This window comes from Melanerpes formicivorus, unplaced genomic scaffold (genome assembly GCF_026170545.1).
Source record: "Melanerpes formicivorus ecotype bairdi unplaced genomic scaffold, bMelFor1.0.p_v2 SCAF_249, whole genome shotgun sequence".
Lineage (NCBI taxonomy): Eukaryota > Metazoa > Chordata > Aves > Piciformes > Picidae > Melanerpes > Melanerpes formicivorus.
Genome location: NW_027142601.1, coordinates 224103 through 234756, shown reverse-complemented (window position 1 = coordinate 234756; position 10654 = coordinate 224103).

The window sequence follows — 10654 nt, the reverse complement described above, 5'->3', positions numbered from 1 at the left end:
GGAAGTTGAAGGAGGATGGGTCTCCTTGTGGGGTCATGGTGTGGGGTGGATGAATGGCTGCAGGTCCTGGGGGCTGCTGGAAGGAGACAGATATGGCTTGGGTCTTGCAGGGTGTGTGCTGGACAATCAGAGAAGGTACCCGGGATGGTTTTAATGTTACACTGAGGTTTAAGCACCTGGTTCACATCTTGCTCCAGGGATGGGTGTCAGGGCTGTGTCATCAGCTCCCAGCATCATCCCTGAGAGCTAGGCTGGCAGGGTGTGTGTACAGGGTGTCTCCTGTCCTTTGGTTGTAAAGGAGCCAGCACCACCAACTTCTTCCTTTGGATGTGGTGTTTGATATTCTGAGCGAGATGCTGAGACCTGGCAAATCACAGCAGAGCTGGAGCAAGAAGAGGGAGCCCTGTGAAGTGTCCCCAGTCCTCCAGGGCCTCTAATTTTACATTAATTAAGACATGGAAGAGTTATGGGAACACACACAGAGTCAAAAATAGGGCTGTCCCTCTGCTGCATCCTTCCACCAGCCCCCTCGAGCTATTTCTGCCATCCTGACCCCCCCACAAGTGCTACCATCCAGTGAGGCAGGGGGAGGGGCACATCCTGCGCTCTCCCAGGGATGCTGGGGTCACCTCCAGACACCTGCCTGCGGCCTCTTCCTGCAAGATCCCATATGGATCATTCAGGGATCCAAGCCCTTCACTTCTGCCCTCCTGCCCCACTGCTTCCCCAGCCTCAAGCGATGGCTTGGTCACATCCTCTGAGTTCCATCCCCTCCGCTCCCTCTGCTCTGCCCATACCAGCTGCAGCGTCCCTTCCGCAGCACGGGCAGCCAGAGCCAGCGGGCAGGGATTGATTGCTCTGCTCCTAGCCTGCTCTCCAAGGAGGGAGATGAAGCCCAACAGTCTAAATATAGGCCAGCCTAACAAAGGCAAAGGCAGTGGAAGGGGTAGGCACTCGGAGGGACAATTTGCTTGCCGAGGCCCCGCGATGGGCTGCTGCTCTTCCCGTGGAAGCGGCCAGAGGAATTTCCTACCAACAATAACCTGAGAAAGCAGGGGGAAATGAAATGAAAGAAAATGTTTCCAAAAGCCTCCATTTACAAGCTCTTTCATTTCCAGCTGCAGGGGAAAGATAAATGCAGATCCAGGCAGAGGGGAGCAGGGCACGACTCGGGTCTGCAGGAAGATTTAGGGCCTCAAAGTCTAGAGGCAGGGCTTGATCGTTGCACGAGGCAAGAAGAATCTCTGGGAGTGGAGATCACATTAAACAATGTGCTGTAATAAGTGTTTGCTGCTTAAGAGGAGGAGAGAGAACAGCAAAATCCCCTGTAAGAGCTAATTACTGCAAATTCCTTTTCAATAAAACAAGACATACACACACACAAAAAAAATTCCTCCCTTAATGGAAAAATCCATTTAAGGCTCCAGTGAGGGAACTGCACTTCACATCCTCCCTGTGTCATTAGGAGAAGTCAAGGAGGCTTTTCCTGGCAAGGCCGGGCCAGCCACCACCATGGGAAGCTGCAGGTGGGAAGCCAAGGTGTTGGGGTGTGGGGTCTGCAGGGGGAAGGTGATCCCTGGGGAGCAAAATCACAGAACCACAGAATGTTGGAGGTTGGAAGGGACTTCCAGAGATCATCCAGTCCTGTGCAGGTCACACAGGAATGCATCCAGGTGGGTTTTGGATGTCTCCAGAGAAGGAGACTCCACAACTCCCCTGGGGAGCCTGTTGCAGTGCTCCATCAGCCTCACTGTAAAGAAGTTTCTCCTCGTGTTGAGATGAACCTTCTATGTTCATTGTTTCTTGTCTTGTTACTGTGCACCACTGAGAAGGGACTGGCCCCATCCCTTTTCCTGGGGAAGAGGCTTTTTAGTGCCATGCTGGGAGTCAGGGTGCACCCCTTTATGTTTTGTCTGGAGTGGGATGTGGGCAGGGGTTAGAAGAGCAAGGGCTTGGACATATCCCTGCTTCAGGATCCAGAAAAGCTCATCCCATGACCTGATGGTCCTCGTGGCAGCTCTTTGGTGGTGTTCCACAGGGTGTTGGATCACCACTGAGGTGTCACTGAGCACCAGTGCCTGAGCTCTCTCCACTCCACTGCCCCGGGAGCTCCCTGCGCCCTCCATCGCCTCTCGCAGCTCGACCCAATTAAACCAAAACCCAGAATGGGATTAGGAGCAGGTTTGCCTCTGTCCCTGACACTCTGCACTTCCCTGCAATTTGAAATGGGGCCAGTTTGGTGGATTTCTTGCACATGGGAGCAATATATTGAATTACATGTATGTCCAGTGCCGAGCAGAGATACATTTCTTTTCCACATGTTCATGCAGCTGCGTGACCCCAGGAAACCCAACAGTGGGGTCTGTCTTTGGAGACAAATAGGGATTGTTTTGTGTGCCTGTGGAAATGCTCCCTCCCCCATGCCCTCCCCAGCCTGCCTGGGTGTCTGTGTGTGTATGAGGGGGTGGGGGATTGCTCCCCACCAAACATGTTCACATCCCACTGAAGCCAACCACTATAAGCACAGGATATTATTCACTGCAAGCCCATGGGGTAGAAATGCAGCCTGGGGAGGGGGGAAAGGAATCAGCAGCCTCACCAGCCAGGAAGGGGTGGGAGCTGCTGGTGTGGCAGGTCTGAAGATACTTCTCTGCACTACCTTGACCACACGGTCCAGCAGCCACCACTCCCCTCCCTGCCATCACCCCTGTCCCAGTGCTGCTCAAGTGCTGAGGCAGGCAGAGGGGAGTGCAGGGATGTGGGATGTAGGAGGCTCTCCACCAGTGGTAGCCTTCATCCCTCCCTTAGCACAAGCTGTCTGCTTGCATCCTGGAGGACTGGGTTCAGTTTTGGGCTATTCACTACAGGAAGGATATTGAGGGATTGTTTAGCCTGGAGAAGAGGAGGCTCAGGGGAGACCTTATTGCTGTCTACAACTACCTGAAGGGAGGTTGCAGCCAGGTGGGGGTTGGTCTCTTCTCCCAGGCAACCAGCATCAGAACAAGGTGACACAGTCTCAAGCTGCACCAGGGGAAATTTAGGCTGGAGGTGAGGAGAAAGTTCTTCCCAGAAAGAGAGTTGTTAGCCATTGGAATGTGCTGCCCAGGGAGGTGGTGGAGTCCCCATCCCTGGAGGTGTTCAAGAGGGGATTGGACGTGCCACTTGGTGCCATGGTTTAGTAGTCACGAGGTGTTGGGTGACAGGTTGGACTTGATGGTCTTTGAGGTCTTTTCCAACCTTATTGATTCTATGATTCTATGAAATGAGGGGCTGTAATGGGTCCAGAGAAAGGGCAAAAAAGCTGGGGGAGGGTTTAGAGCTCAAGTGTTGTAAGGAGCAACTGAGGGAGCTGGGGTTATTTAGTCTGGAGAAAAGGAGGTTGAGAGGAGACCTTCTTGCTCTCTGCAGCTGCCTGAAAGGAGGCTGGGGTGAGGTGGGGGTTGGTCTCTTCTCCCAAGCCACAAGTGATTGATAGGACAAGAGGAAACAGGTTGCACCAGGGGAGGTTTAGGCTGGACATGAGGAACAATTTCTTCCCCAAAAGTGTTGTCGATCCCTGGAGCAGGCTGCCCAGGGCAGTGGTGGAGTCCCCCTCCCTGGAGGGATTTAAAAGCCCTGCAGATGTAGTGCTGAGGGACACGGTTGGGTGGTAGCCTGGCAGTGCTGGATTGCTAACAGTTGGATTTGATGATCTTAAAGGTCTTTTCCAACCAAAAGTGATTCTATGATTCTGTAACTCAATCCTTGCCTGGCAGCTCAGATTTGCCTCAGAATCCATGCCCCACATGTCCCCAGGAGCAGGAGCCAGCCCAGTGGAAAGGGGAGAAGCAGCCCATGCTGTACAAATCAGCTGGGGAGGGGCTGTGGTGCATCTCAGCCGCTGGCAGTGAGAGGGACCTGTCCTTTTCAGCCCCTCTGCTGTCACTCAGCGGCCCGCAGGCTGCCCAGAGAGGAAGGAGGCTTTGGTGATAAGATCTGGGGCTTGGGAGAAAATAAAAGCAGGGGGGGGATGGATTCCTTTCTTGGGTTTGTTTTCCTTGTTTGTTTTTTTTCTTCTTCTTTCTCTTGGTTTGAAGAAAAATGCAGGGCAAAAGAAAAATGTTTGTGGGGTGGGAATCTGTTTGATGTGGGGTGGTGCTGCCCCAACACATCGCTCCCAAACAGCACGCCCAGCTGCTCGCTGAAATCTGGATCTGCAGCGGGTCCCCAGCATCTTCCCAGGCTCCTTTCCCCCAGCACTGGCTCAAGGCAAAGCACAAAGAAGCTGAGGGCTGGTACTTGACCCTCCAGGGACATCAAACACTGCTGGACTCCAGCGTCAGCCCTGGGGCGATGCGAGGTCGAGGATCACACATGCCCCTGGGTCCTGTTCCCAGCTCCCTGGAGGCACTGAGCTCCATATAAAGCTCCTTACACCTAGCACAGCGACTCCAGCAACCCCAGCATCCCCTCACTGAGTCCCAGAGAAGCTGAAGTGGTCCCTGGAGGGCCCACAGGGCGAGGACGGGGAGGTAACAGGGTGGCCTGGACAAGGAACTGATGCTGCTCAGCACCCCTGGGGATGGCCTGAGGCTAATGGGATTAGCTGCTGAGCTTTGTGGTGCTGCTGAGGAGCCTGGCCAAGCACGTTATCAGTGGCACAGTGCTTGTAGAGCTTGTCTATAAATAGGAGTTTTAAAGCAAGGCAATTAATCATGGTGCACGCTACTGCCTGGATGGGCTTGGAGCAGTTTAGCAGCATGGATGTGAGTCCAGCAGCTTAGTGCAAGTTTACAAGCCCAGCCTACAGAGAGACAGGAGCTGACAGCTCCTTTCAAGTGTCACTTTGAGGAGGCTAGGTGAGTTTGGGTTAGTCTGGTTTAACAAGGTACCCACCCATCAGCTAAGCTGCACAAGCTAACCGCAGCTGGGTGGTTGAAGGCGCTGCTACAGGGCACCAGCATGGCTTACCTGCTTGGGCTGGTGTTTGCAGCAGGCTGAGAGCCTGCATGGCATGACTTGTCATTGTCAAGCTGATGAGCAGTCATCTTACAGAACAGCAGAACCTCAGAAGATTTTGCTTGGGAAAGACCTTTGAGATGCTCAAGCCCAAACTTCAACCCAGCACTGCCAGGTCACCACGAAACCACAGCCCTCAGCACCACATCTACACAGCTTTTGAATGCTTCCAGCAGCAGGGATCCCACCACTGCCCTGGGCAGCCTGTTTCAGGGCTTCACCACTCACTCCAGGGAAGAGGTTGTTCCTCATGTCCAACCTAAACCTCCCCTGGTGCTCCTGGAGTCCATCTCCCGTTGTCCTACCACTTGTTACCTATAAGCAGCAGCAGCCCAGGGATCCATCCTGCCCTCCTCATACCTGACCAGTCGTGCCTGGAGACCTGGCCCCTGAACTCTTTGTAAGTCACAACCCTTTCTCTAAGCCCTGCACCACAACCACATTGATTTCTTTTTATTCTGAGCAAGGAAGGAGCCAGTCCCTGACCCAAACCAAAGGACAAGCAGTGCTCTCCCCTCTGATCAGCCCTCTCTCTGCTTCCTGAGAGGACATCTTTGACCCTAAAAAGGGGCAGAAGTCCTGCAAAATGTCCTTATTGCCACCAGGCAAAGCAGTTTGCATGTGATCCAGTCATGTCTGCATGCTGAGGAAGGTACCACCATGCTGCAGGGGACCTCCTAATGGATACTGTTCCCCTCTGAGTGTTACCCCCACATAAGATGGGTTTGTATTTCACGGAGACAGAGCCCTGGAGCAGGCTGCCCAGAGAAGGTTGTGGAGTCTCCTTCTCTGGAGAGATTCCAGACCCACCTGGATGTTGTGATGCTGGGTAGTCTGATGTGGGTGACCCTGCTGTAGCAGGAGGGGTGGACTGGATGGCCTCCAGAGGTTCCTTCTAACACCCACCATGCTGGGGTTGTGGGACAGGAGAAGAGATCACCGCTGCATCAGGCTGGGCTTGGGGGAGCCCCGTGGGCTGCTTTTGGCAGGGAGCTTCTCCCTCCTGCCGGGGGTCACTGGGAGCCATGCTGGGCCCATCCTGGTGGGAAGCCACTTTTAGCTGATGGTACAGGGAAGGGCCATATTGGTTTCAGTCTGTTCTGCAAAACACTAACCAGCATGTGCAATCTGTGAGCCCCCTGCTTGACGAGAAATGCTAATTGTGTGAGAAGGACCTGCCAACAGCCCGCAGTATTCAGCGTGAAGGGGGTTTATTAGTATTATTACTATTGTTCTGGCAGCTGCAGAGCAGCCAGCCTGTTTAGTGGTGGCTGAGGAGAGTGAGCAGGGCGCAGGAGAGCTGCTCTCCATGCCAGGAGCTCCCTAGGAAGAGCATGGCACCAGGGCTTGGGGCTCACCGGCTGCCTGCACCCCATTGCTCCTCCTGTCTGTGTTGTAGCAGAGGGGTGGGGGTCTCCTGGGACTGAAAGTGCCAGTTTTGCATAAAATATGAAGTGAAAATCCCTCCCCTCTTGTTTACTGGCAGCACATTCCTGTGCCAGTGTCTGCATCCCCCTGTTTGCCAGCCCTGCAAGGGGCTACCCTGGTACTGGGGAGCAGGGGCTGCCCTGAACGGCTGCAGAGATGCTCGGGCAGGTAGAGGCACCCTGCTGTGCCCAAGGAATCTGTCCTGAGAACCCTGCAGGACAAGGGGTTTGTATCTTCCTTGCAGCCATCTCCAGGAAGGAGCTGGATTCTGTCTGCCCAGGGCACCTTGAAGGCTCCTGACTGCTGGGGATGAGGAGGGCAGAGAGTAAGGCAAGGGGAGAAATATGGGGAAGATTTCTTTGCTGAGCCCAAAAACAGCAGCCATGCCTGACCCCCACTAGAAGAGGCTAATTCAGCTTCCCAGTGATCCAGCTGAGGTAAGAGAAAAAGCCAAAGACAGAGAAATGAGGACTCTAATGCAATACAAATGTGGAGTTCTGGGCTCCCCAGTACAAGAGAGACAGAGAACTACTGCAGAGGGTCCAATGGAGGCTATGAAGGTGATTCAGGGATTGGGGTTGCTTAACTTGGAGAATCATAGAATCAGTAAGGTTGGAAAAGACCTCAAGGATCATCAAGTCCAACCTGTCACCCAAGACCTTCTGACTACTAAACCATGGCACCAAGTGCCACGTCCAATCCCCTCTTGAACACCTCCAGGGATGGTGACTCCACCACCTCCCTGGGCAGCACATTCCAATGGCTAACAACTCTCTCTGGGAAGAACTTTCTCCTCACCTCCAGCCTAAACTTCCCCTGGTGCAGAGCAGATTAAGAGGGGATCTGCTCAGCGCTGATCAACATCTGAAGGGTAAGGGCAAGAGCATGGGGACAGATTCTTTCCAGTGGTGGTGCTCAGGGAGAGGCCAGCAGGCACAAACTGGAACCCAGGAGGTTCCATCTGAACATGAAGGAAAAGTTTTTTGCTGTGAGGGTGCTGGAGCCCTGGCCCAGGCTGCCCTGAGTGGTTGTGGAATCTCCTCTGGAGAGATTCTAAATCCACCTAGACATTGCAATCCTGGACAGCCTCCTGTGGGTGACTCTGCTTTAGCAGAGGGGCTGGAGCTGGGGTTGCTTAGCCTGGAGAAGAGGAGGCTCAGGGGAGACCTTCCTGCTGTCTGCAACTACCTGAAGGGAGGTTGTAGCCAGGTGGGGGTTTGTCTCTTCTCCCAGGCAACCAGCACCAGAACAAGAGGACACAATCTCAAGCTGTGCCAGGGGAAGTTTAGGCTGGAGGTTAGGAAGTTCTTCATAGAAAGAGAGATTGGCCATTGGAATGTGCTGCCCAGGGAGGTGGTGGAGTCACCATCACTGGAGGTGTTTAGGAGGAGACTGGATGGGGAGCTTGGTGCCATGGTTTAGTAGTCATGAGGTGTTGGGTGACAGGTTGGACTTGATGATCTTTGAGGTCTTTTCCAACCTTATTGATTCTATGATTCTATGATTCTATGACTAGGTGATGCCCAGAGGTCCCTTCCAACCCCCACCACATTGGGATTTGGGTGTTTAAAAGCAGAGCAAACGCTCTGTGTGGTGTGAAAACGTGGTGGCTTGCCTGGCTTTTTGTAGGTGGAAATCAAAGCTCTGCTGAGCAAAGGGAAGGGGGGGAAAAAAACAACCCAACCCCAAGGCTGATAGATTCAGTGTTTTTCTTTCTCTTCTGGCCTTGCTAATTTGCAGAAAAGGAAGCAGATAAAGTTTGATAACTTGGAAATAGAAAGAGAGAGAGAGAAGGTGTCCCAGGCAGCCGGCTCCCAGCGCTCCCCCTCCCGCTGCAGAGGATAAATGAAGCGCTCCTCATTCCCTGCTCGTCTGCCACCCTCCACTGAGTCTGTCAGGGGCTCATCTGTGTATAAATTAGCTTTTCACAGTAATGCCGTGTAAAATTATTTCTGTCATCCTTTTATCTGACCAGTTTATCTCGGCAGCTTGTCAGTCTTAATTCTCCAACCTCTCTCTCTCTCTCTCTCTCTCTCTCTGCGCTCGGCAGCGGGAGCCACCTGAGCTACCCCCGGTAGCTCCTTCAGAGGGTGCTCCCAGCCCTCCTGCTCCCGGCTCCGCCGAGCATCCCCTGCAGCTCCTCGGCTTGCTTAGCAAAGTAGCTAACATCTCACCCGGGCAGCGAGAAGCTTGAAGCCTGCCGGTGCAGCCGGCCACAGGGGTTCCAACAAGCCTGCCTGCTGGCAAGACAGAAGAGAGCACAAACGCTGCCATTTTGGGACCGTTATTTATTGCTCAGGAGTCGGCAGTGACATTTCTCAGTGCTGGCACACGGTAGGTGACCCTCTGCTCGGAGCCCGAGCTGGGCTGCCCATGGGCCCAGCAGTCTCTTGGTATTTCCCCCTCTGACAGTCAGGCTTTTGGCATTCCAGCTTCTGCTGAGAGGGGCTTATGGAAAAAGCATTTCACAGCCATTGTCTGGGACTCTCTGCGCTCGCTTGCATGAGCGCTGCGAGAGAGGGAACGCAAAAGGGATGCAGCTGGAAGGCATTAATTGGAGATAGCAGATGAACAGTCACCCAAATCCTTCTGCCACCTTGTTTCAGCTCTGCACAACTTTCAACACAGATGGTCCCTTGGGATGCAGGATGTGGGTACCAAATGTCCCAAGGGATGGAGATCCCACAGCTGAGTGCTGCAGAGCATCACGACACTCAAACTCCTGCCCACACCTGAGGCTTTTGTCTCACCTCCCTAATTCCTCCTGTCTGCCCACCGGACTGTCTCCCCCCACCAGCCTTTCCTCTCCCTCTTTCCCAGCTTCTCCAGGTTTCTTTGCTCTCTGCAGGGGAGGAAATATGCCTTTAATCTGGAAAAGCAGAGTGACAGCTCTCTCTCCTCCCCAGAGGTGCCACTTGTGCTCTGCCAGCACACCAGATGCCTGGGTGGCTCTGCAGTTTTTCCTCCTAGGCCAGGTGCCCCCACCATGCTCCCCCAGTCAAATGCATTACTCAACAGGCTCAGCAACAGCCAAGGATTCAACCCCAGCCTTGAGCACCTCCTGCCTCTATCTCAGTGGCGCTGGAGGATTCAGCCCCAGCCCTGAGCACCTCCTGCCTCCATCTCCGTGGTGCTGGAGGATTCAGCCCCAGCCCTGAGCACTTCCTGCCTCCATCTCAGTGGTGCTGGAGGATCCATGTCCAGCCCTGAGCACCTCCTGCCTTCATCTCAGTGGTGCTGGAGGATTCAACCCCAGCCCTGAGTACCTCCTGCCTCCATCTCAGTGGTGCTGGAGGATCTATGCCCAGCCCTGAGCACCTCCTGCCTCCATCCATCTCCCTCCCACGCTCCACTGCACTTGGCTCTGCTGCAGCTGGTTGCGACTACTGGTTCCCCACATTGTTATCTGCTCTCTTTCACTCAGAGAAATATTGTGGGTTGTAATTCTGTCTGCTACATCTTGTGAATATTTCTGGACTCTGAAGTTTCCCGGCTCCAGATGTTCTGGCCAGACCAGAGGAACAAAAAAGAAGAGAAAGAAAGAAAGAAAGAAAGAAAGAAGGAAAGAAAAGCCCAAACCAACAAAACCTCAGCATTAATAAAAACCTTTTGAGGGGCAGAAGTGGCTATTGCGCAGCAGTGACATCACATCCGTGAAATCCGACCTCATGATGTCACAGCTGTGAAATGAGGGATGATTGCTCCTTCTTGGCACACCCCAGCTCGCCGGGCCAGACCTGTTAAACGAATGCACATGGACTATAAATATGGATATTGAACCCAGAAGCTGTGAACGCTGCCTCGTGGTCACCCGGGTCAGGGGAAACCTGCTGGGGGGAGCTGGTGATGGGGAAAGGTTTCGTCATCCCCCTCCGGTACCCCAGATGCTGCCCAGGCACCTCGGGGTGTTGCTTTGCTTTCCCCCAAGCACCTTGCTCCTGGTTGCTGCTGGGGAGGAGGAGCAGCTTTGCAGGGGTGCCTGTGCAAGGGGTTGGGGTGGATGTCTCTCTGCTGGCCAGCAGAAACATCGCAGGAGACTATTATGGTTCTGCTTCTCAGTGGAGCCAGCAGCAGTCACCCCTGCTGGAGCTGACCATCCCTGCCCTGTAACTCACACATTTACCCATGCCAGGCAGCACAGCACAGCACACCCTGCTTTAACCCCCTGGCAAACAACTCACCCCTTGGAGAGCCTCCAGATTCAGCTCCTCCCCCTCGCCACCTTAAC